The sequence below is a fragment of the Diabrotica undecimpunctata genome, chromosome 5 (genome assembly GCF_040954645.1).
Source record: "Diabrotica undecimpunctata isolate CICGRU chromosome 5, icDiaUnde3, whole genome shotgun sequence".
Lineage (NCBI taxonomy): Eukaryota > Metazoa > Arthropoda > Insecta > Coleoptera > Chrysomelidae > Diabrotica > Diabrotica undecimpunctata.
Window position 1 is genome coordinate 91,655,157 of NC_092807.1, and position 26,729 is coordinate 91,681,885.

At 30.6% G+C, this 26,729-nt stretch overlaps 1 protein-coding gene across 1 annotated transcript in view; it reads left to right on the top strand.

Moving 5' to 3' along the window:
* Positions 1 to 6,146: 6,146 nt before the first annotated feature.
* The window catches only part of LOC140441457 (lachesin-like), a 552,705-nt gene continuing 532,122 nt past the window's right edge, over positions 6,147 to 26,729 (top strand). The window contains exon 1 of the mRNA XM_072532192.1: positions 6,147 to 6,304. The gene's annotated coding sequence lies outside the window, so the exon portion shown is untranslated. The remainder of the gene's footprint in view (positions 6,305 to 26,729) is intronic.

A 26,729-nucleotide genomic window follows, 5' to 3' on the forward strand; every position in this document is an offset into this window, starting at 1 on the left:
ATATATATATATATATATATATATATATATATATATATATATTATTTTATATACCTATACATATAAATAATAAACGTATTTAATACTTTACGAACACAATACATATTATTGTTTTGTATACCTTCACCAACATTGACTTACAACTTAAATAAAGTTTATACTAATTAAAGTTGTTTATTTACCATAATCCTCCAGGTTTGGCCTATTTTCGCATTCCTGTTCCCATCTGATTTGGCCTGGATGTAGTCTATTCACACTTTCCCGTTAATTTTCACGGTATTGAACAGGATGAAAAGAATTAGAGGTTAGGAAGGTAGGGATACAGGAATACAGATAGAGTGGACTTTATATATAATCGTTAATTGAAATTTTAATCCTCTTACCTTAATTAAGGGGAGACTTTGATCAGGCGTATTGGATCGACGAAGCAAACTGTATACAAATAAGTCAATTTTTGAAACTCGATGAGTTTTTGTAATATAACTTAATTATAGCTATATTATATAAACATGACTTGGAAATATGCTCGAAAACTAGATTTGAAGCCCTATTTATAGCCAATTTTTATTCTATGAGAAGTTCATTTAATTTATATACAGTTTATTTGCCAAAAAAGGCTCTCTCTTTTAAAAAGACGCGCTATCTACACTGTAAATAAAAGTTTCGGCGTCAGCAAGCAACAGTCTCCATTTTTCTCCATTCTATAAGAAAGGTCGCAACAAAGTTTTTCTCGAAGCTCTAAAGCAATAGTTTTTTCTCTGACTTATTAATTTGATCAGAATGCTCATAGAGTGAATATCAAGAATCTATGGTTTGGTTTATCTGTTTAACATCTTCAGCAACCTCTTCTAATACAACCAGTAGGCGAAAAAGCATTTAAATATGGCGAAGTTGATTTTGAGGCGGAGCAATATCAACCCTAATATAGATTATGGAGAATAACTGTGGATATTATATATTCAATAATACTTATTACTGACTTATTTTTAGCTCCATCTATGTGTCTGTTATACTCGAATTCTTTATATACTGGTACAGATGGTACACAAATAGCTTTCTACTCTGTTTACTATGGCAAGTACTAGAAAGTTCATGTATTGATATTATACTTATGAAAGCAATGCAAAGGCAATAAAATAATCTATGATCAATAATAAAGATTAAAAACCAGTTTTCTCAAAAATTTTGTATAAATAAGGGACTATAGCAGAGCTGTAGTTTGTCTTCAACGCTTTCTAAAATCCATCTGTATGAAATCTATCTCTAGAATGGGTTTAAACGAAGAAACAACCCTGTATATGCATGAGATGAGTTAAAAACGGTGAGCTCAACTAAAACGATGGAAAGATAATTTTATCATATTCCAAATATATTAATTTGGTGGCAAAGATAGAAGGAAATGGACGGACACTGAAATAGAAATCGGAAAACAAGTTATAAAAACAAAAAAAAATACTAGACGCTGAATTCATTACTCTGGTCAAAAAATATATCTCTAAACAGAAAAAGATAGGGCTATGCCACATAATTTTTAAAGGCGTTTTTTAATTTCTTAATGTAAAACCTGGCAAGTACCTAAGAGGGCGAAACAAAAACTTCTTGTTCTAGCAACATATTTTTGCCGTAGATCAGCATTTATATTGAAAATGATGCACGTAAAAAATGAAAGAATAAGACAAATCATGGACCCAACAACCACCACCATTAAGAAATAGAGCACAAACACCTTATTTAGTACGTACATGTACCGAGACTGCAATATCATTACCTACCAAATGTAATACTGGATTGACTGCTATCTAAGCAAAAAGAACAAGGAATTCAGATGCGTGAAGTGTGCAAAAAGCAATCTGACGACATTCTGCAAAATACCTGCAGAACAAAAAGGAAAGCGTGCTAATTGTCAAGGACAACATACCGCAACTTTTAGAGGATGTCCTAAAGAACCTACATGGGGAAGACAAAGACTACAAATACAAACGAATACCAGGATGCAACAAACAAAACGGAACAAACAGGCAGACATATGTACAGGCCATAAATAACAGAGAACATAAAAATACAATACGATTTTCAAGGAGCAGCAGAATGGTTTAACACATATAATGAAAGAGTAGAATAGTACACGATATCATTGAAGATATTAAGCTAGCAATGAACTTAAATGCGAGAAAACGGGATACCTGATGATAAGCTCCTGAAACCAAGGCACTATAAGAATAAATGAAAACGTGCTGCACGTGCCGCAATAGATATGAAATGGATGTCGTAATAATCCAAGAAACCAAACTACTAAACAACTTCATGGTAAAGTTTTCAGGATACGACATCTACAGAAACGACCAGAGATCAAATTCAGGAGGCACTGATATCTTAGTAAGAAGAGGAATAACGCATACCAGAATACGTACACCAGCACTTAATGCTACGGAAGCAACCACAATAAAAGTCTAGATGCGACAAGGTAAAATAAGGATCACACCAGCATACGTAAGGCCATAAGATCTTATAAACGACAACAAACTGGATGCGTTCCTAAACATAGAATAGCCGTCGATAAAAAGAGGAAACCAAAATGCAGGATCCCTAAACTAGAATGATAAAACTACGAACAGAAACTAAAGATTACCAAACAATTATCTAGTGAACTACAAAGCCACCATAGTAATAGGGCTCACCAAGTCTACCTATTTTGCAGGAAGTGCTCTAACTACCCACTTGATATATTAGTTGCCAAGAACTTATAACTACAGACATAGATCCAAACAATACACCAAGGAGCAGAAGACCATAATCCCATAGTACTAGAAATTGGCACATGGTAAGAAAACAACTCAACAACAAAAAAAGAACGAAAACAAATCGCCAAACTACAAAAGACTTGTAAGTATTGAGATCAGCAACATCCCAATGATTAACAATTCTCAAGAAATGGAAGAACCGGTCGTAGAGTTTGAAAGTCTTGTACAAGCAGCATTAAGAAATATTACTACCGAAAAAGAGCTAGAATTACATACGGGAAGACTCAGAGACATAAATCAGATAACAAAAGACATGATAACGGAAAAGAATGGAGCCAAAAATAGAATCGGAAGAAGAAAAAACCAGGAAGACAAAACAGTGCATACTGGCTAAACAGAGATGAAAACAGCACTAGCAGAACAAAAAACCGAAGGTGGGACAATTGCGTACAAGAAATCTAGGAATAGAGTCCAAATATGCAAAATATTTGGAATCACCAAAGATTGTTAAGGAATGACAGATAACTTATTTCGCCAGTACACAGAAAAAATGAAGTTGTCTACTTCATTAAAGAAAAAGGCAAGGTGTTTTGAAGGACACTCGAGAGAGTGTACACTAAATTATCACCGAGAAGAATACGGTTTATCAAAGAAGCCGAAGAAAACAAAGAAATGCCCGAAGAACCTGACAAGATAATCATAAACACATTTCCAAAGGAAATTAATGAACTAATCAAAAATAGTTCACAAAGAAAAACACTTGGTCCAGATGAAATTACAAACAGAGCTTTGAAGTGTCTACCAGCGAGAGCAATTGTATTCTTAACCAACATAAAAATTCGATACTTAGATAGCGGCTCTTCCAAACCGTTGGAAGTAATACAATGTCATCACAATCATGAAGCCAGAAAAAGTTTTCGCAGAAGTACAGATTGATTAGCTTACTTCCAGCATTCTCAAGATTGTAAAAATAGTCATACTAAGAGGACTTCAATCAGAAACAGACAAACCAGAGCAGGACTCTTATTCGATAAGCACTTTGCTAATAGAGAGCTCCTATAGCGCATCAGAGTGCAATGGACGGGGGGACGAATGGTTTGGAGGATAGAGCCGGGCTGATTTTTGATTATACATATTATTTCTTCTCGCCTCATTGAATTGTACCACTCAAATGTCATTATAAAGGGTGTGCAATCTCCAAGGCTGAAAAAAATATGCGCTGCATTTATGACCGACAAGTTTGCTGAGCCAAATTTTGTGCAATTTAAAATAACTCTTTGGATATAAAAAATCAACAGTGTTTCACAATAGCATTGAATTCTTAATTTTATGGATGCTTTTCTGTTACGAAGGTGAAAAGAACGCACCTAAGATTATCAGGAATTTTTCTTGAGAAAGTAGGTTATTATTGTTTTTCCGTCAATGGCCTTAAGATTATAGGTTGTCGCTATTTTCAATACATTAGTTTGTTAATATTACTTTCACTTCGTCAAAAATTATTGCCTGTGTAACAATATATGTATCGTCTGGATATAATGTCCAAATATCTTCTGATATAGATTAGTCGTTAGGGTTAGTACTGTATAATGTAGGTACCAGTATAATTGTTCTGTGTACTCGATATGCTTTCTTTTCATAGAGGGAAAAAATCTTTAATTCTGAAAGAAGGCAAGTGAGTCGTCTTTCGTAATGAACCAATTTAACTACTCTCAGAAAATTGGGAGCTAATGTGTAACAATAAAACTCTAACTAACTTAGGAGCCAATTGTTTCAGAAAGCCTCGTCTAGCTCAGTCTCTGAGGTCTAGGTACGTCTTATCTAAAAATTTTAAAAATTCAAGTACTCAATACGAGATTTAAAATCTATTTTCACTATATGGATTCCAGTTCAATTCGTAAACAATCAGCACTCACCAGCAACGATATTTAAATTGTTTATGACTGATATAGTTAATCAGATTACGGAATAAAGAAATACCTATGCCTAAAAAAAAATTCTGTAAGTGATATATCTGGGAATGAAATGTTCTGCTTCATTGGTGTATTACTGCTTAGTGGTTATTGCTGTGTTGCTAGAAGAAAAATGTATTGGCAAAATTCTGATGATACAAATAATAAAGTAGTTTGTTCAGCCGTATCTAGAGATCATTTTCAATATATCATGATAAATATTTTATTTGTAACAAGTGTAATGTTGTCCTTCATTCTAAAGAATATTTTTATAATTCTTCTTCTTCTTCAAGTCCCCTCTACACTACGGAGTTTGGCAATCATCATTGCTATTCGTTTCTTTGAAGCTGTTGCTCTAAATAATTGGTTAGATATGCACTGGAACCAGTCTCTTAAATTGCGCAGCCAAGATATACGTCGTCTCCCCACGCTTCGTTTGCCCTGATTCTTTCCGTGGATAATTAACTGGAGCAATTGGTACTTTTTCCCACTCATCACATGACCAAGATATTCCAACTTTCTTCTCTTGATGGTGATCAACAGCACCCGTCCTTTGTTCATTCTTCAAAGAACTACACTATTTGATATTTCGTCTGTCCAAGGTATTTTCAAAATTCTTCTGTTTGTATTTAAATTCTTTCAAAATTTTTATAATTACCACACGCAGTTAATATAAATTGTACTTAAATATAATTTTGGAAAAAAAGTAACTTATGGTCGTACTATCCTTTTCAAAGAACACCAAATTGTGGCCAATCTAGAGGTCGGATATTTTTTTATTTGTTTTTCCTTGACTTTTGAAGCCATTTCATCACTACTCAAAGTATATATTCATTTTTAAACAAAAAAAATTTGAGTACTAAATGGGATATTCAGTAGACAGAAAGTTAAGCGCCAACTATTTTTAGAAAAAAATAGTAAAATAAAAGAGAAAGTTAAAAAAAGAATAAAATCAAAAGAAATTGGAATGAAATAATTATTTGAATGCAAATAATAAATATATGACGTTTATAACGTCATATAAACGTTACAATGAGATACAATTATTGAAAGAATTTTCTGTGGTTGAAGAGATCGTAAGCAACGCTAAGATATGCAAATACTACCTCAGTTACCTGATGTTTTTCAAATCTCCCTTTCATATGTTTCATAAAAAAAAAGAGTTTAAATGTCATTTAGACTAGTTTATTATCTATACGTTTGCACTTTAAATAAATCCACAAGACTCTAAATAACAAGTTAGGTTATATATTATTGTTGTCTTGTGTATAAGTGGCTAACAAGAGTTGTTTACAAAGTTCACGTTTAACCCTAATTAAATTTTTTTGATACATAGAATATTTTATGACTAAATATATTTAGTTTATTTGATGAGGTTATAAATTTTTGAGACTTATTTCTTTTTATATAATATATGGATAATAGAATACTTAACGTATTAATTTGATTTCAGTTCTGGGAGCCCAAACTGGCGCTGCAAACACAGGCAATGCCTTAGCGGAAAGTACGACCAGGGGTCCACATTTTGATGCAGGAGCATCCAAAAACGTCACAGCATTACTTGGAAAGACTGCTTATCTCAATTGTCGAGTTAAGAACTTAGCTAATAGAACAGTAAGTACAGAAAATCATTAATTGCTGCTTTTTTGCTTTTGCATGCCATAATACAATAAACTTAATCATAATACATTATCCTAATACATTAACCTAAATATTTTCTTGTTATATTAAAAAAAATTAAACATTTTTATTCCATTTCATTTATTTTTAATTATTGGTTCTTATAATTGTATATACAACGATTAAAAAAATATGCTACTTATAAAAATTCAACTCTTAACTGTTAACGACATTATCGAAATAATATTTTCTACTTTGGGATTAACTTTCCGTCGTTGTCGAAAACTTCGCGACACATCTGACTAAATATCCACCCCAAACTTCACCGTGATGGTGGTAAGTACCGCATAATCTTGTCATTGACCCACTTCCCTTTGTCCATTTAAGTAAAAACATGCCGCAAAGGCCCACCAGCCGTTTCCATCATTAAATTTCCAAGAAACAGTTGAGATCGGTTTTCATTAGAGTTGACATAAAACAGGCCTAAAGTCAAATTTCCTTACCCAAATGTACACCACGGATCAGTGACGTTCGTGAATAAATCTTGGAATTGTTTGAAATAAATAGACAAAAAAAAATGACAAAATTTAATTTTATAGTTAAGGGTATAAAATACCGTTTCTTAATTTTTCTTCAAAAGTTCTATCGTCTATCGATTAGCTTTGCAGATTTTATTTGCCGTAGCTCTAAATAACTTTGTGTTGCTGCTTTTAAACCATTAAAACGGCAAAATTCTAAAAGATACATATGCAGATATATATATATATATATATATATATATATATATATATATATATATATATATATATATATATATATATATATATATATATATATATATATATATATATATATATATATATATATATATATATGTGTGTTGTTTGTTTATATTGACAGTCACTAATATCCAGTAATTCTTATATATATATATATATATATATATATATATATATATATATATATATATATATGTATATATATATATATATATATATTATTTAATAATAAACGAAAAAAAAAGCAGATATCGGGACACTTTGTCTAGGACAAATTCTGAGGACCGTGGAAAAGAGTACTACCCTCGATCTTTTGTCGTCATCCTTTGAAACCCACGCCACCAATGTGTCATTTGTAATAATAGAGGTGCAAATGGTAACAAAAAGGTCACATGTATACAGGGTGTCATAAGAACATTTTGCATGGTTTTACTGAGTGACACATGACGTTATTATGCAATTATTCTAAATATTTTAATACTCCAATCGTCAGAAACGAAAATGCGACTGAACCTCTAAAAATTATACGAACAAACTGAATTTTTCCGAAGATATTAGTTTGGGACCACAAAAAACCAAAAACAGTTTCCTACTCCTACCTCTGGCTTCCCCGTAAAACACCCCTTCGTAGGGGTGGAAACGAAAAAATAAGATTTATGATGAATTTGTACGCCGTGCACTAAAATGTTTCAAAAAATTGTCAAAAAAAGATAATTCTGAATAAAAATGTTTGTTAGCATTTTTTGTGTAGAATGAACCCTTCTCTTAGAAACAAGCTTTGTATATGTTAGAGATATCTTTTGGTCAGAGTGTCGTATCGACAAATGTCAAAATATTTTTTTACTCTTTCACTGCGGATACAATATAGGAGTGTAGACATGTGCGGAAATATTTTTTATGTATATTCAAATATGATTTATGACATATGTGAAAGAAATATGTTGAGAACCTTCTGCTGGTGGTCACTTTTTGTTAGACGTGTGCTCTGTACATTTTTGGAAATTTAGCATAATTCGCGTCCTATCAAGAACACTTTCACTGCCATGAGAAGCATAACGTGATGCACGGTTCATATGACTTTACAGCCACGAGAATCAAATATCGATTCTCACGCATCACAAATTATAAAAGCTGCGAGAAGCAGTTGTGGTATCTCATATTAATGTATCGTTAATGCAGTTTAAAAATAGACAACTGTAAGCAACAGAAACTCTATTTGGCCTCTGAAATATGTTAATCAATGTTTTATTCTTACAGCCTGAAAAGTGGGTTACTCATAAAAACTGTATACTCAAGTCAACTATTATTTATTTATTTTTTAATAAAAATTATCATTTTCATACATTGTTATTTTAATAAGAAATTAACAAAAACTTTATTTATTAATAAAAATTGCAAAATTTTAAAAGTTACGTTTATTTTGTACATTTGTGTATTTCAAAAAAACAACTCAAACAATAAAGCTTATTACATTGTGTACAAAGATATCTTGACTGAGGAGTTTTCAATTTAGCGTTTTTTCGTCCAGTTTTAGCAATATTTTCATAACAAACAACACACCTTCGACGATTACTGAAACCTACGTCTTCCAACAAATGACTGTCGTTAGGATTAGGGTTTTGTAGAATGGACTTTACTAGGCTTACTACAAGGTTCTCTTTGAATTTTGTTATAGTCATTTTCTCATTTGAAACTTCTTGGTGTAATATATGGGAATATACTAACGTAGTACCCACAAGCAGTTCATTTGCTAATTTTCTATACCACTTTACTCCCTTTCTCAATGAGGTGGTGTATGTTTTCATTTGGTCAGACATATCGATGTATGTTTTATGTTTATTGTAGTCAGTTACAACTTTTGGCTTTTGGCTGTCTTCTGTGAGTTCAGCAGTGTGTTTTGTACTTAGAGTATAAACATCGCGTTTGTCTTTCCAGTTTTGAATCAAAACTCCTGTATTACTTTCAGCTGCAACTGTTTGTCCTTTTTGCAATTTTGTATCAATTATATGTTTAGGATTTAATTTTCGGTTGATTCTCAGAGTTCCAACTAAATGAGTGTTTCTGTTCTGTAATTTATGGGCTAGAGAAATACTGGTGTAATAATTATCTGTATAAATTGTACGTCCCTTATCCAGTAGGTTATTAGACAAAGTCAGTACTACATATTCAGAGGACGATTGATTCGGTAGTTTATCCTTGCCACAATAAATTTGGAAGTTATAGTTGTATCCTTTTTAATGCATAATTTGTACAGTTTTATACCAAATTTATGTCTTTTATTACTAATCATCATCATCATTGGTGCTACAGCCCTATAAAAAAACCTCGACCTTCCCAAGTCTATTACGCCAGTCAGTTCTATCCATTGCCAACTGTTGCCAGTTTGCTGCGCCTATTTGTCTACCATCCTCATCTACACCATCCCTCCATCTGAGTTTTGGTCTACCCCTTTTTCTACTTCCCACAGGTTGTGACATAAGGATTCTTCTAGGAGGGTTGTTCTGCTGTGATCTTGCCAGATGTCCTGCCCATCTTAGTCTTCCTATTTTTATAAAGGATACTACGTCTTTACCACCAAATATATGTTTATATCTGTGATATATCTCGTAGTTGTACCTCCTTCTCCAAACACCATTTTCACAGATGCCACCAAATATTCTTCTCAGGATCCTTCGTTCAAATATAAGCAGGAGATTTTCATCTGCCTTGGAAATGGTCCATGCCTCCGACCCATATGTCAACACTGGTTGTATAGGGGTTTTGTATATGGTTATTTTTGTTTTTTGGCTTAAGTTTCTGCTTCTCTTATGTCTACTCAGTCCAAAATAGCATTTGTTTTGCTAGGATTATTTTTCGCTTGATTTCTTCCATTTATTATCCTTTTATTACTAATATATTGCCGAAAACTCAATCGTCCTCTAAATGGTATTAATGATTCGTCTATACATATATTCTCTTTGGGAACAACATATTTTTGAAAATGTTTTATCAACAGGTTTGTCACAGGACAAATTTTTTGTAATCTATCATCTGTTACTATTTTGTTGTTGTGAAAATGCCATGTCTTGAGTAATAATTGGAAACGGTTGCGAGGCATCAAATTTTTCATTTTAATATTGTACAGACTACTTTTAGACCAATAACTTTCAATTGTAGGAAAACGACATAAGCCCATCCAAATCAAGATCTCAATAAAACATTTTATTTCCTCTACATTTGTATCATGCCATTCAGAAATTCTGGCATGGGGTAATTTTACCGTACTTTTTAGCTGATTTGCATACCTGTTTGTTTTCGTCACCATAAATTCCAATACCTCGTCAGTAAAAAATAACTCATAAAAATTTAAAGGACCTTTATCAAAATATTCACCATGTAGTTCTGCTTTTACATCAACATCTATTTCAGTGAAATCAAATAATTTCATATACTGTCCACTCACGTCTTTCCACGATAAATTTGCACCATTATCAATATCAATGTTCACTTTCTTTATCCTCATCTTCACTTTCTCCTAAATTGTTTTCAATAACATTATTTATTGTTTCCATTACACTATCAGATATATTTCTTGATGTGCCAGAAGTACTTGGCTGATTTATTAATTTTACTTTTTTTTTAATTGGTTAATTATCTAAAGAACTATCAGAATTACTAGGGAGAAAGTCATCATCAGAATCTTCAAATGGTTCATTATCTTCATCTGAAAGATATTCCTGCCACAGACGATTTAATTTTTCTTATTCTTTTTCGTAATTCGTTTTCACAGTATAAAGATTTACACAAAATACTCAGAGAAATCGACTAACACCTACGGGCTAACGCTTGGAAATAAATATTATCCATTTATAGCGAAATTTGCGAAATTGCATTTTTACAAGAAATGACTCATCTTGTGGGAATGAGCATAAAATTGTAATAAACGATATCAGATAATAAGACCGCGTGAATTATATGGACTTGTTTTTGTGTGAATCGGCATATTATGCACACGGCTGTAATAAACGATATCAGCCAACAAGGTCGCGTGAATCATATGGTGATACTCATCTCTAACAAACGCAAATTAACGTTTTTTTTTTAAAGAAAGGTATACATATATGCTTAGTTTTTAATTGTGTGTGTATATAGAGGGAAAAATATTTACGGCCAGAAGGACCCTCTTTTTCTCACTATGGTGGCAGTGTAAGTGTACTAAGTTTTGTAGTTTAAAAAATAATTTGCTGAGGTTGAATAATATTAAAAAAAAAATTTATTACCTTTTTTATTAAATTCAAAATACAAAAAAATAGAAATTATAATCAAATGATATAGAAAACGTAAGTAATAAGTAAAATTAAACTAATTTTCTTTATGATACTCAACAAAACATGCACCCATACATAGTCCGGGGTGGTCTGGTGGAAACAAAGTGTCTTTTCGCAGCTTTTTTCTTGTGCAGATACATTTTTTACGCATGGTGTAAATTTTCTTATTAGTTGTAGTAATTTTACTAAGCATATGTTGAGCACTTTTCAAGTTACTTATATTTACTGATTGGGGATCTGGTAACAATCTTTCTAAAACTGTGGAATTTCCAATTTTTAGAGCCTAATCTTTAAAACCTGTAGTATGAAATTTCGTTTGGTTTTTAGTTATTGCAACAAATATGAGGCATTTAAAATACGCCTAAAAAACGCTGATTTTAAACTTTTACACTACACACGATATAAAATGTTTAAAACAGCTTTTTTACTATTACATAAGCACGTTTTTCAAAGCTACACAACTTTAGCTATAAACTCTACGTAAAACCGTCTTCATGAAGCGTTTGCCATGGCATGCGATTGTTTGTAAAATAAAAGTTTAAAATTTCTGTTTTTTAGGCATATTTCAAATGCCTCATATTTGTTGCCAAAACTTCAAATAGAAATTTAATGTTGTAACCTTTAAGGATTAGGTTTAGCCAATAGAAATTTCACTAGGACCTGTCAATGGAATTGATCTCATGAAAATCGTAAAAAATTGTCCGTTTGTATATTGCAAATATTCATATAAACTGGCTTTAATTAATTCAAAATATTTATTTTTACCTTTAAAATGCATTTTGATTTTTGTCGACAGGGTATTCTGATCAAAAAATATCAAATTTTTACCTTTGAGTTGATACAAATTTTATTTAAAATTATTAATTTCGCACGCGTAACTGACATTACACGTCGCCGCTTGCTGTAAGCGGTGTTTCTGAAAAAACGGTTCATTCAACTCAATAAGTACTAATAAAAATTTTTGTTTAAAATTAGCTTAGGTATGGTTTTTATTTAAAATATATTTTTTAGAGCGTACAAATTCTTGGTAAATCAATTTGCCTTCTTGCATGGGGGGATTTTAGAGGGAAGTCGAGAGGTAGGAGTGGTAAACCTTCTTACATATTTTTGGGGTCCCAAAATTGACATTCTGTCAATTCTATAATTAATGAAAGTAATTATAAAAAATAAAGTACATAGCATGCTATAGATAAGATATTTAGTGGAATGATGACTGTTTTATAGTCTTCAGGTAACATTTGCTTCTAATCATATGTAAAGAAATAACTAAAGAAATTTCGGGAAAGAAAAAAGGAAAAAAACCTTTTAATGTTTAGTCTTTCAGAAAAAGTTACTTATAATAATGCAGAAAAGAACTCGAGGGATCTAAACGTGATAAAAAATACTAACGAAATTGCTAAGATCACCCAGATAATAACAAAAGCATTCCTTTTAAAATAGATCCTTAACAATTATCTAAACGTGAAAGTCTATTAAATAAGACTATGGGATAATAGTCGGGACGTGTCAATTTAATACAGTGAAAAATAAAATTGCAAAAATCATTTGGGTTATATCAACATCAATCTCCTTTACCTACATGTCCTACCCAAGCGTCTCCGCACAGGGATCTTCTTTGATCTTGCTCTTCTACTCCTGTCAGGAAAATGTAGATCAAAAATTCGTTGTATTGGGTGATTACGTCTCGACGATAAACGTGACCAAATGATCTTAACCTATGTCGTTTAATTTTGGCACCAATTAATATATTTATTCTTAATTTAATCTTTTTTTGTCCATCCAATTATCCATCTAAGCATTCTCAGACAAAAGTGGTTATTATATTTACATCAAGTAATATTGACAACACTACTCTATTTTTCCCTTCAACCCATAGTGAATGAAAAAAGTAAGATGGATTTTAATAATAATTATCGATAATAATTGGCTGATTGGTTTGCCATTTTATACTTTAAAGTACTTGAGTTTATGTTTCTTTGGGTATTCTGATGGTCTTTATTGTCACTACCTTCGTTAGTTCAACTAGATTTCAGTCAAAACTTTCCTTTAATAACTATCACTGACATTTTGACATAATAGTTCAACCTGTACAGAAAAAAACGTGTATTAATTCGTAAATTTTTGAATGCCCGGAGTAGTCTCTAAGTGTATGCAACTCAAAACTGTTGGTTATAATTTTTTTACTACGCTTTTAAGGTCCGAAAAATTGCATTTTTGTTTATTTTAATTTTTATTGTAGTAAATTACTATATTAAGGCAGAAGGAACAATATATTAAAAAAAACTGCATAAAAAAATCATTAATTTAAATTGTGCTGCAGTAGTTTATGCAAAAATAACAATTGAATGTCAAAAAATGTTAATTTTTGGACATTCAATTCGCCATTTTTAATTTTTGAAATAATTTTTGCAAAAATTATTTTTTTACGCAAAAGGCATTATATTGTAGCTCTTTTAATTACAAATTGAATGAGATTTTCTAAGATGCAATAGGTTAATTATTTTTCCAGTTACGTTTAATTGTTTATAAAAATTCTTAAATTTTTATAAACCATACAGGGCTAGAACTTTTTTTCGAAAACAGATAGAGACCTAATTTTGAAGGGATTCTCTTGACGGTCAATTATATTTTTATGTACGAATAAAAATAATTGCTCAAAATAATTGCTTTAACCCCTTATCGATTGCTTTGAAATAGGAGCGATTAGGCGTGATAAACTAATTAAGCTAGAGCGCTTCCGCTTCCTATAAAGTACTCACATTTTTAACTTGTTGATTTTTATAGCTGAAGACAAGACAAAGATTAAAAAAAAGTTTTTTACGACCAATAGAAGTGGAATTGGCTTAATTTGTTGCATATTAATTTCCTTATAACTGTCGAATATTTAATGTATAAGATTTATTTAGTACGCCCCTGGCCATGTATAAAAATTCCTTAAATTTCTTGTTTGTAAGCGTTTGTTAAGTGTTTCTGCGACATGCAAAAGAAATTTTAACCGCGTAGTTAAATAATTGTCATATTTTACGTTTTAATTCTACAATCTTGAAAGCCCAGAACCCTTAAGGTCCATATTCGTATGAAAAGCGTCATTGAAGAAATTCCGATTGGCCAGCAGCAAGAACTGGTCAAGGGAAGGGTAGAAGGCCAGAGAACCGGTAGGAAGAGTGAGGTCGAGGTCAAGTTAAGTTGGGATTAGGATTTTGAAGGAAAAAGATTCGGCGAGTGTAGTTTTCAAAAGCCGGCAAATTTTTTGTGGAGAGGTGAATTTAATAAAATAAAAATGTGGCAGTTTTGCTGATTTAATCACCAATTTGTTGTATTGTGTCCTAAGTGGGTGATTTGTAAAGCAGCGTTATAACAATTTGAGACATGGTTTCAAGCAGGAGCGTTTGAGAGGCCGTGTTTTGAAGATTTCAGTTTTTTGTCATCCAGGATAATCCGAGGCCCGAATCCAGTGTCCAACTTTCAAGCAATTATCTTTTTGTCTTCCCTGGTCATTTCAGACCAATTTGCAGCTTATGGAACACAGTTGTATGTTATTTTGCAGTGTTTTGGTTCATTTCAGATCCCAAAAATTTTTTAAAGGAAATCAGCCAGAGTCATATAAGGTACATTTTTGCTAAACATTTTTCTAAGTAAAAATAGACATTTTTCATTAATAAAAAAATTTGTTTTCATGACAAGTTAAAAAATTGTAATAAATAAAATTATAAGTTTTGTGGATTACCTGATTGTCATATTAGGTAAATGCAATTAATTTTAAAAATATAATTAATGTTTCAAAAGGTAAAATATTTCATTTCGACATATGACATTTAGTTTTATCTTTTTCTGACATTTGGTACATAACCATAAATTTGATTTGTTTTGTTTTAAATGGTTAACCTCAATGTAAGCCCCTTTGAAAAATCTAGATATTTTCAATTTAATAATAATTTAAATTCCTATAGTGTCCACAACTTCTGGAGCTTGTTGTAAATCGTTACAAATAGCATCATTGTAAGTTTGTTTTTAAATCTTGTTATTATTATCTGTAATTACCCATATACAGTTATGGTGAAGTAATAATAAATATGTAATGTTTCTCTCTAAACCAAGTGTAGAATTATTTCCTTTAAAAAGATTTTTATCCGTTTAATATTTTTTTGGGAAAGAAAAGCCTTTCTTTCTATTCAGTAGGAAGATTCTTGTAAACGGTGTTCTTTTCAAATAGTTTAGGAACTTTCTTGTGGTGTGTTCCCCAGGAAATCTGTGTAAGTATTTTTTTGATTTTCTTCCTTTGTAGTTACCCCTTTCCAGTCCCTCTTTTATTTAGTTACGTACGACCCAGTTCTCCAACCAAAAAAAGAGTAGCCGTTTGCAAACGTTTCGGTTTATTTGCTTACCCCATCTCCAGCTCAGTAATCTCTGTCCCCAGTTTCAACCCCTTATAAGTGATAAATGTGGTAGGCAAATTATAACCGCTACAAATTTGTAAAAAAAAACATAGCTGCTGTGTTTATAACAATTAAACACTAAAATTAGCGCCATTTGATAGTCAAAGGCCCATATTTTATATATAAGGCCTAAGATATAATTTTAAGTTTTGAGTTTTTTTGAGTAGCCGAATCGGCTCGGTTTGGCTGGTTCTCCTGTCGGTCCAGCTCACTAGTTCAATCTGTAGAGATAAATATAAATGATTTTAAGCATTAGTTATTGAAGTTTTAAAACCAGCACACGTTATGAAGAGCAATGCCTGGAGTTACCTCCAAGTCCGTGCAACTCCAAATTGTTGGATATTTTTTTTATTATGGCACTTTTGGGTACAAAACACGTGTTTTTAAGTTGTGTTCTATTATATCAAATTAATATTTTAAGGTAAAATAAGCACAATAGTAAAGCTTTAATTTGAATTATGCTAAATTAAATTTGATCTAATAGTTTATGCAAAATTAACGATTGACAGTAAAAATAATATGTGAATTTTTCGCCATTTTAAATTTTTTGAAATAACTTTTGTAAAAATTATTTTTATTTGCAAAAGGTTTTATATTGTAATTCTTTTAATTATAAATCGAATAAGAATTAGTAAGATCCGATTGGTGAATTTCTTTTCGAAGAATGTTTAATTGTTTATAAACATTCTTAAAGGAATTATCCTTATGGAAAAGAAGCCCCGGTCAAAATAAGCGAAAGTTCGGTCACTGATAGTTCTCAGTGCGTAGATTAAAAGAGTCAATAGGACCCAGGTCTGAAAAACTATTCTTTTGAACTCCTTCTGAAGTTGTTGGATTTAGGCGATCAGTAGGAATATGTAAAGCGCACTTATTCACAGTCAAGTGAAAGAAAATTGATCTTTATAATGATTATGATTTTTACCTTTTTACTAAAAGTGTTAATACTGCACGAATTGTTACGAAACATGGATTGGTTGTAGAGGGAAGAAATGAACGTTTATGCACTATCTTCAAATTCTTTGCAATTCCTATAAACATGCAACATAAAAAAACTAAATGATTTCTACCGTATTGCTTGTGGTGGTGGTGGTGCACTATTAAATAAGTATCATGCACCAATCCACATGAAAGGTGCTACAACTGAAGCTGCTTAACAATTATTAACAAGATTAATTATCCCTAATGTGGTTCAAGCTATAATTGAGACTGACAATTTGATCAGAAAAAATGGTCAATGGAAAAGGCTTTATAATAAATATTTTGCCAACTTTTCTGTATTTTATTTAGAATAACTAAAAATCGTTATGATTGCGATATATTAGATTAAACTTGCACCGTCTTGCATACAAGATAAAACAATTAGAGACAATGACAAAAAGTTTTAAATTGATGAAAATATAGATAAACCCGGATTCATAAGAGTTCCAATATTTTCTAGGTTTCAACAAGATAGAAAACACCAAATATTCATTTCTTACATGGTTGATGAAGAGAATGATAAAGATGGATACTACTATACCTGTTAATCTGGTACGAGAACTGTGGGTACTTGTGCCTATATAACCAGTGTGTTATGGCTTTTGGGCTTTACAAGACATCAACTCAATGTTAAATTTCATTTTAGTATCCTGATAGGTTGTTACTAATCATGACTTATGATGCATCTAACCGAAATTAGCACAATTTTAACATACAGGTAGTTAAAGACAAATTAAACCCGAATTTGCTATAAACGAATAAAATCTAGAATAGTATGATCTTAACTAGTCGGAAAAATTTCTTACCTAACTGGCTATTTGATGACTGTTTTTTCTACCAAAATCTTAAAGAAATTCTTTGTACTTAATAAGCTAATATTTTTGGTATTATCAATGCAGGTTTCACTGTTGCAATTGTTTATGTTTTTAATATTGATTAAGCGTTTTTTTTAATCATATGGAGGTTTTTCGGTGCTGATGTCAGGTATGTATTCTACATGCGTGAAAACGTGAGATGTCTTATGCCGCTCTAACAGCACTTGTCGTTGTGTTTGTTCCTCAGTTTTTTGATGGCGCTTTGGTAGTTTTCTAAGGATGCTTGTATTAGATAAGTGTGTAGTATTAGTGAAAACGTGATAATTCTTATGTCTCTCTAGCAGGACATTTTCTATCACTGTGTGATAGAATGCACTATTAAGTTTTTCGAAGATTGTTCTACGGAGATCTGAAGACTAAAATATGATACATCTATTTTTGATTACGGATTTAAATTTATCGTGTAAATATTCATCAAAAGACGTGCCTCTATTATTTTAAAAACAAATATTTTCTTTCTTTACACTGAGCACCTGACTTCAATAATTTCAGAAGGCTTTAGCTTCAGAATAATAGTTTTTCAGACTTAAATCCCATATCATGGACTGAACTTTTACTAAATTTGACTGGGGCTGGTTTTCCACAAGTATAGTTGTGAGCTCCTTTCGATAAATTTTTTAGGGCTATATTTTATATTTAGATCGATTTCTGAGCGAATGCTCTTTTTGGTCGATTATATTAGCCGCCAACCGACAATGCTGCAGATAAGCATAGTTTAAGAGTTTATTATCAAATACAAGTTTGGCTCTCAAATAAACTTTGGCTATCAAGTACAAGTTTGGCTCTCAAATAATCTTGATCCGTTGCACTTTGGTTGGCAAAAGGGTGAAAACAGATTACAACCAATAACATCTAACGAAAAAATAGTTCCTGAGGTGTCAGAAATTATATCATGTAAATAAATATTAAAATCTGCCAGCAACAAACAGTGTTGTTGCTGTAAACATGGTCTAAAATGCACGCGAGTATGTGCTAAAATAGTAACAGAGATAGCTGTGTTAATTTTTCGATTGTTAATCGTCACTTTTAAATTGCACTGCAAGTTTATCGTACTTTTAAATTTCAACCAAAATAACAGATTTTTAAATAAATTAGATTAAAACATAGATATTACAACAACCACGTAAAACCTTTACCATTTGATTATATTGTACATATAATGAACATAAATATAGTTAACTAAAACAAACCACAATCGTTTCCAGAATACGAAATGTTATATAAGTTATACAAAGCGAGTTTTGCATAACAATATCGCCTGTTAATGTAAACCTCATTTACATTCGCTTTGACAATAATGTTTACTTAATGGAAGTTCATTTACACTTTCGCAACAAAATTTGGTATTATTCATACTTGGTGAGCTGCGGAACTAGGTAATTGACTTGGATTTTTGAGTTTTAGCTTACTATTAAGTTAATAATTTACTGGGGATGTTGTAGGATTGCCATTATATTCTAATGTCTTTATTGTTACTAGTTCTACTTTATTACAGTATGATTACAATAAAAGTCGTGGGTCTGTATCCCACATATAGAGGTAAACACAATAATGTTCACTTATTATGCTTTAAGCATAAAAGCTCATGCACTGTAAATATTGCATTGTATGCTTTTGTTTTTTTTTTCAGATTCTCTTCAAATCCTTTTAAGTCAGTTTTCCTATTGTTTTAATCATTTCAGACCTGACTTTTACTCTGCAGAAAAAAAATATTTTTCTATCGAATCTTCTTAATGGAAAATTGTAATAGGCTTAAATCATATTTTTGAAATTTTTATTTAACAGGTAGTCGTTTGACATAATGTCCATTGCAATGGACATTGGGACTATATTACGAATTTAGTAAAATAATTACATACGATATTTTTATTAAATATAGTATATTTGTATCAAGCAAACTTTGAGTTAATTTAAATGAAAATCATGAATGTGTTGCTTGTGTGAGTCCATTTCAAAAGGTAAAAGAAATAATAAGTTAGACTTACTCACAATCAATTTAATTTAACTCATCGGACGACCGGTTTCGCTTTCTATAATATGCAAAGCATCTTCAGGTCACGATACAAAGTTAAAATGCTGAAAATAATAATCCCATATTAGGGTGTTGTCTAATAAAGATAAAACATAGGTAGGTGATATAAATTATATAAATTACAGCAATTATGCCAATATTACATGTCTGTGGTTTTATAAATTAATAAAATGTTTAAGCAGACAAGGTAAGACCCACAAATTGGTAACATAGTCTATTAAACTGTAATGAATTAATAAATAAATAAAAAAATAAAAAAATAAATAAATAAATAAAATAAATTAATAAAAAATTAAATATGTACATTTGTACATATTTAATTTAATTAACAAATAATCACTTAAGTTTGTTCTGTAACTTTGACTAAGCTGAGTTAGTTATCATAGAATAAGTATTACAATTATTTATATTGTTACATTGAAATCAATTATTTAAAGTTTGTTAAAGTATGCCAATATTAACACATCAAATAACTTTGATATCTAAAATTAAAAATTTTAGATTTTTATTAATATCAGCTTGTTTCATAAACTAGATAACTTAACTTACAGCATTTAAAATAGAAGAAGAACTGTCACACTTTAACCTACATTTGTCAAGTTTACCTCTAAAATCTGATATACAGCACATAAAAAACTCATTGTCTCCTAGTAAGAAATGTAGTTCTTTTAAAAAATCCTCTCCTTTTAAATTAAATGTCTGTTTCGTCCCCCGTTTTTTAAGTGTTTTCTGTGTGTTTCTGTGTGTGTAAAAGTGTCTTAATTTAGTTTTAACATAAAATTTTTTGGACTTTACAAAAATTTGCCAGATATTGCAACAACTTTATCAAAGAAATTTGATAACTACAAGATTATACAATTGCACACCCACACAATCTGTACATCCATTCTTATTCATTGTCTTACAACTGTCACCTTCCAAAACAAAACATAAAATCTCAATAAATAACACACATTTCATAAATATATCTCCAGAATAAATATAAATAACTTTAAAGAACTTAATGGTATAGAACATTACTTTCATCAAACAAACAATACATTTCACCTATCTCTACTTCATTGGATAAAATCTGTCTCCTCAAGAACTTCCCCGTTTACTGTTAAACAATTACAATAGTTGACCTGAGTTCTCCAATCAACAATCCAAGATAGTTTGAACCATGTTCTTTCAACCATCAATTAATAGAGTACCGGCATGTAAGTAATGTTTATTTATTGGTTTATTTATTAATTCATTACAGTTTAATAGACTATGTTACCAATTTGTGGGTCTTACCTTGTCTGCTTAAACATTTTATTCATTTATAAAACCACAGACATGTAATATTGGCATAATTGCTGTAATTTATATAATTTATATCACCTACCTATGTTTTATCTTTATTAGACAACACCCTAATATGGGATTATTATTTTCAGCATTTTAACTTTGTATCGTGACCTGAAGATGCTTTGCATATTATAGAAAGCGAAACCGGTCGTCCGATTAGTTAAATTAAATTGATTGTGAGTAAGTCTAACTTATTATTTCTTTTACCTTTTTAAATGAAAATATTTACAAAACATAAATGTACATTACATTTTCCACAAAAAAACATTCGTTTTCCATTTACACCCAACAGTTTTGCATCTGGGTGCTTCCATTTTGTTTTCATACTCGGGTAAATAATCTATTTTATCTATCATTATTTTCTTCGATAGTCTAATTTCCACTCTGGATCTTTTGGCAGTGTGGGAAGAATTCTCATTTGACATTTTGGGACGACCAATGCTTCTTTTTATTGGTTTTCCCACTTTAATTAGCGCCTCAACAATTTGTATTTTAAAATTTAACAAATCATTTGATCTTTGGAAGATAAACTGAGCTGCTCATTTTTATATTTTAGCCAACGATTGGCACAAGCAAAATTAAAGGCGTGGATAATTAAACACAACGTTTATTTTTTTAACTTCATAAAAATTCTATAATATGACAACAGTTGATCTAATAAATCTACACCATCCATCGATTTATTATATAATTTAATCATCGCTTGAGGTCTGTGAATCGTTATTTTTTCTTTTTCTTTTTATGCCATCTTTCTACTAAGTCTTCTTTTCCTTTTCCAACAAAATTCGCACAGATTTATTATCTTGCCACTTGCATAAAACATCTTCTTTACCACTTCTTCGCTATAACCCCGTTCTTTTTTTTGTAATTGTTTATATGTTGTAAATTGAGGTTTCTGGAATATGTCAATTCTTATAGTTCTAACAGAGTATATATTTTTCTTATACAGTTCTTCAAAAAGTTTGAAACTAGAAAAAAAATTGTCGAAGTAAAGATATTTTTCTTTTGGAATATCTTTGACCAGGTGCAGAACAACTGACGAACCTAAACCAAACTCATCGATTAACTCTTTTGGAATTTCCGTTGTTGATCCTTGGTAGATTACAAAGCCATAAGCAATTCCACTTTCTCCACATAGAACAAAAATTTTTATGCCCCATGGGGATAGCTTAATTTTTTACATATTGTTTAATATTTAGTCTTTCCGTGGACGGTACAATCAACATACAGGTTTGTTTCTTTTTTTACAACGTTTTTGGATACTCTCAAAAAATAATCTTACTTTGTACAATTTATATGTACAATCGTTAACTCCTAATCTTAAAAAATCTGTCTCTACTCCTAACATTGCGGAAGACATCTATACTGAATACCTTATTCCAATACATTCTGATTCTTGGAAAAGATAAACATCCCGTGAGGATGTGCAACCCTACAAAACTTTTCAGTTGGCATCGGTTTGTTAGTTGAAAATGGTTGTTATTTTGGATGTTATAGATATTGGTCATTTGGGCCATTTTATCAAAAAAAATATGAGAAAAATATTTTAAAAAGTAATTTATAGGATCCTTTGTTTCTCCTCTACCTGATGTTTCGAAAGTTGTTGTTACAGCTTTTAAATAACATTTCATTGTACTCAACTTACTTTTGTTTCATCTCATTTCTAGTTTTGGTTGATTATTTTTTTTGCAGGTTATTTTAAATTCTTCTGTAAGGTATAAACAGGGTTAGAATGTTGTTTAGTATTAATTAATGTTTTCACCTACGTTAGATAATTTATGAGACGAGCCTTAAACATCGCCCATAGACAAAACAGGAAGGTCCGCATCAATTATTTTATTACAGATATCTTCTATGTCTGATTGTTCTTCAATTTAAGATAAAGCATTATTAGCTGATTGTTTAAATTCATCGTCATCATCTAAAAAGACGTTAGAATCTCTTGGTCTTTTGGATTATCCAGATTAAAACATAAAACAAAAATATCAATCTAGACCTGTAGTCCACTGCAATGGACATCATATTTTAATGTTTGTTATCGACAAAAAACAGCAATAAATTATCTATGTCGAATAAGCAGTATAAAAATTGATATGTCTACTATTATATGTATAACAGTTATTTATATATCAATGGTATTAAACAGATGTTTATGCCCAGAAGGCGACGATGTTACAAGTCGCCCGAGAATATATACATCTATTAATACCCGCGGTACATACAACCTTTTATGTCATACTGGTTCGTTATTGCATCTACAAATAAATATGTTCTAAAAAATCAGAAAATTCGATTTCATTTTAAAAATATATTTACTAGTAGATATTCTATCGTCCGTGTTATGTTGCTACGCTATGGAAATGCTGTCAAACGTGTCAAACTAAAACCATGAAAATGCAAGATATTTTTGGGATTCCTAACCGGATCTATTATGTCAAGATTCTTTTAGAATTGCCAGTTTTATGTGAATTATTAATAATGTTTTGAAATGTTGTTAAATAAAGATGTTTCTAATAACTTATCTTTTTGTTTGTATCTTTACGCCAGTGCGGGCCATAAATACACTGTATGCCGGCGCGGGCATAAAGTACAGTATTACGTAGTTGGTAACTAAGCAACAAAAGCACAATAATAAACTAGTATAACATAAAATAATATTTGGTTACATAATTATAAATTTACGACTTGAAGAAACATGATATTTACATACGCTTTCCGGGGTATCGTGTATTCGGCATGTCACACTATCTTTAAAAGCAATTAACTCGGCTATGATTAAAAATAAACTGAAAATTTTTATGACTAGTAGTAACTGAGATATGCAAAATAAAAAATATGTAGTTTTCAGCAATTTACAGGAGTTTAATTTTGTTGTAGGACTTACGTAAATGTATGTCCATTGCAATGGACACCGGTTCTGAAAGTGTTAACGTTGGATGTTTCTCTGTCATTACACATGTGCAGGAATTGTATGGATAATAGCTGATTTTTGTAGAGAAAAATTAGTTTCTTTTATTTGCATTTTTTATTTGTACGACGTGTTAATTTTTTTTTTATTTAGATTTTTTTTACTTTCCAGTCTTTTACTGTTAAAATCTGGTCCAGCGTGATAAATTTATATTTAACTTATATTACTGAAGGTTACTAAAATAAAGAACTTACGATATGGTGTCCTCGTGTTTTATGTTATAAATTATACCCCAAAAATAACATGCAACACTATATAGCACTCTAAAAGATATTTCATGAATTTGTGACTATTTTGGATTAGGAATGAAAGCTTTGACTTAAACGGTCCACTGTGTTGAGAACGTTAATAGCAAATTCATTTAGAGAAATACACAGTTATTAGTGCAGAAAGAGAAGAAAACGACCAATTGCCTGGTTACTAAAAATAGTAGTGGTAAGAATTTATTGATAAAATAATAACAATAATACTTAAAATTTTTCTTAATGAAAGAATAAAAACATATTACCTTAAAGTGTAATCAAAAATTTTATCCATACTCATAAGTCATAATCAACGTCAGTATTCTCGCCGTACGCTAGCTAGGACCCTGATGAACTCGGCCAAAAAATAGGACTTTACCTCTTAATTCTGTCGGATTGCATGGATTTAGCTAAAAATTTGGATTTAAGTTTGTCTTACCCTCCTTTGCAAAACCTGTACTTGGGCGAAGTGGACTTTGTGTTTATAAGGGGTTACAACTACCCCTAAGTCTAAAAATATACGAAAACACTTACAATAAACATAATCAATAATATTTTTTTTATTATACAAATACAAATTTTGAACCCATACAAACCACCGCTTATGACGTAAATAACGTTAAAAAATAATTTTCTACGATGCGAAATGCTTATGAATTAAAATCAATAACAATTCAGTCATCCCGTGCAAAGTAATGTTTTACTGGTTTTAAATGTTTAACTCCTAGAAAGCATCCCTTCTTGCAAAAAAAATATTTGAAATGTCTGTTTATAAAATAAAATGTTTTAATTTTCTATTTAGATAACCAAATATGTATTTCTCGCTTATGAAATGATATTTCTTTAGTTTAACCTAAAGACAACTACAACGTAAAAATACTCTTACACTCATTAAAATTCTAAACTTATGTATTTAAATTAACAAAAATTTGTTTTTTGCTAATAAAACATTATTTCTTTAGTTGCAACACTTGGTTTACCCTTATATTATATATATATATATATATATATATATATATATATATATATATATATATATATATATATATATTATTGTGATATTTAAAGTCTTGGTGCGCCAAGCAATAATTAGCTAATTAATTTTTTTGATTAATTAAAATTATTTAAATGATATGATTATGACTCTATCACAATTTTTAATTCTTTTATCTCAGGGTTAAATTCGTGCTTCAATATCTATGCTATTACATGTGAAAGGTAAGGTCCAAAGAATACCGGAATAATAAAAAACACATATGATCTAACACTATATATTGAAATAAAAATAATGAAATAATTCACACTCAAAAGTTTTCAATAAACAAATCTCATATAAGGATTCTCAAAATTTTGTTCTCCGTACGTGAACAATCAAAATTTATGGTACAAACAATATTAATTGAAAACTCAAAATCCCAAACTATTCTAACTCTCTTAATCAAACTATTTATATCCTTTCTAAATTACGTGTAAAAATTGTGTTATCAATAAAAGAAAAAAAAAACTGCAGAAAACAAAAATATCTCTCTCTGATGATGAGTGGTCCAAATCCTTGTTCCTTGTAGACTGTATTATCTCCTCTCAACCGCTCCCCATGTAATCAGCAATCTTACAACAGATTGTTGCAAGTATATCGTCCTTAATGATCTCCTCAAAAGCAACAATCATTTAAATTATGATAGCCTTTCTCCTCTCGATAAACTGAATCTCTCGTTGGCCCGAGTGAAAAATGACTCTTGGAATATCTTCTCTTTACGATAAACTGAATCTCTCGTTGGCCTGAACAGTGACTCTTGGAATATAAGTAGAGAAATATGACTTACAATATTTTGCTGCTTCAGCTTCTGTCAGATACACTAACTCCACAAAAACTCACTAACATTCAACACTACTGCTTGCTACATTTCAGGAACCGACCAGAGAACAATCACTGTTCCTCTTACAGACTTGGAAACCAACTGATCATATCTTTTCTCTCTCCTCAATCTCGCTAAACTTTTTCCTACATACTTATCCCACCTTTTTCAATCTCCGCCAATCAAAACTCGTCACAATTCCCCCATTTTTTCATTTCGATAACAAACAAAATTTTACCTATAATTATAAAATTTCCTAAAACTTATTTACAAATAATATTTTCTATAATTCTTAAAAACTAACAAAAACCTCTTTCTAAAATCTCTTCTATTTGTCTCTAATCACTGCATTAATGTATTTTGGAAAACCCCGTTCAATTGTCTTTTTGTTTTCACTTAAAATTATGCGGGTCACTCAAGTATAACAAAGAAATAATTTATGCAAAGCTTACATTTTTTTTAGTACAGGTAATTCAAGAAATTAATAACTCTCCTTCTTCGAAATGTTTGTTGGATATTATCCTACTTATCTGAATTATTTTAATGTTATTGAATTTTGAAATATTTTTAAACAAACCAATATTTTTCTCGATTTTACATATCATAACAATATA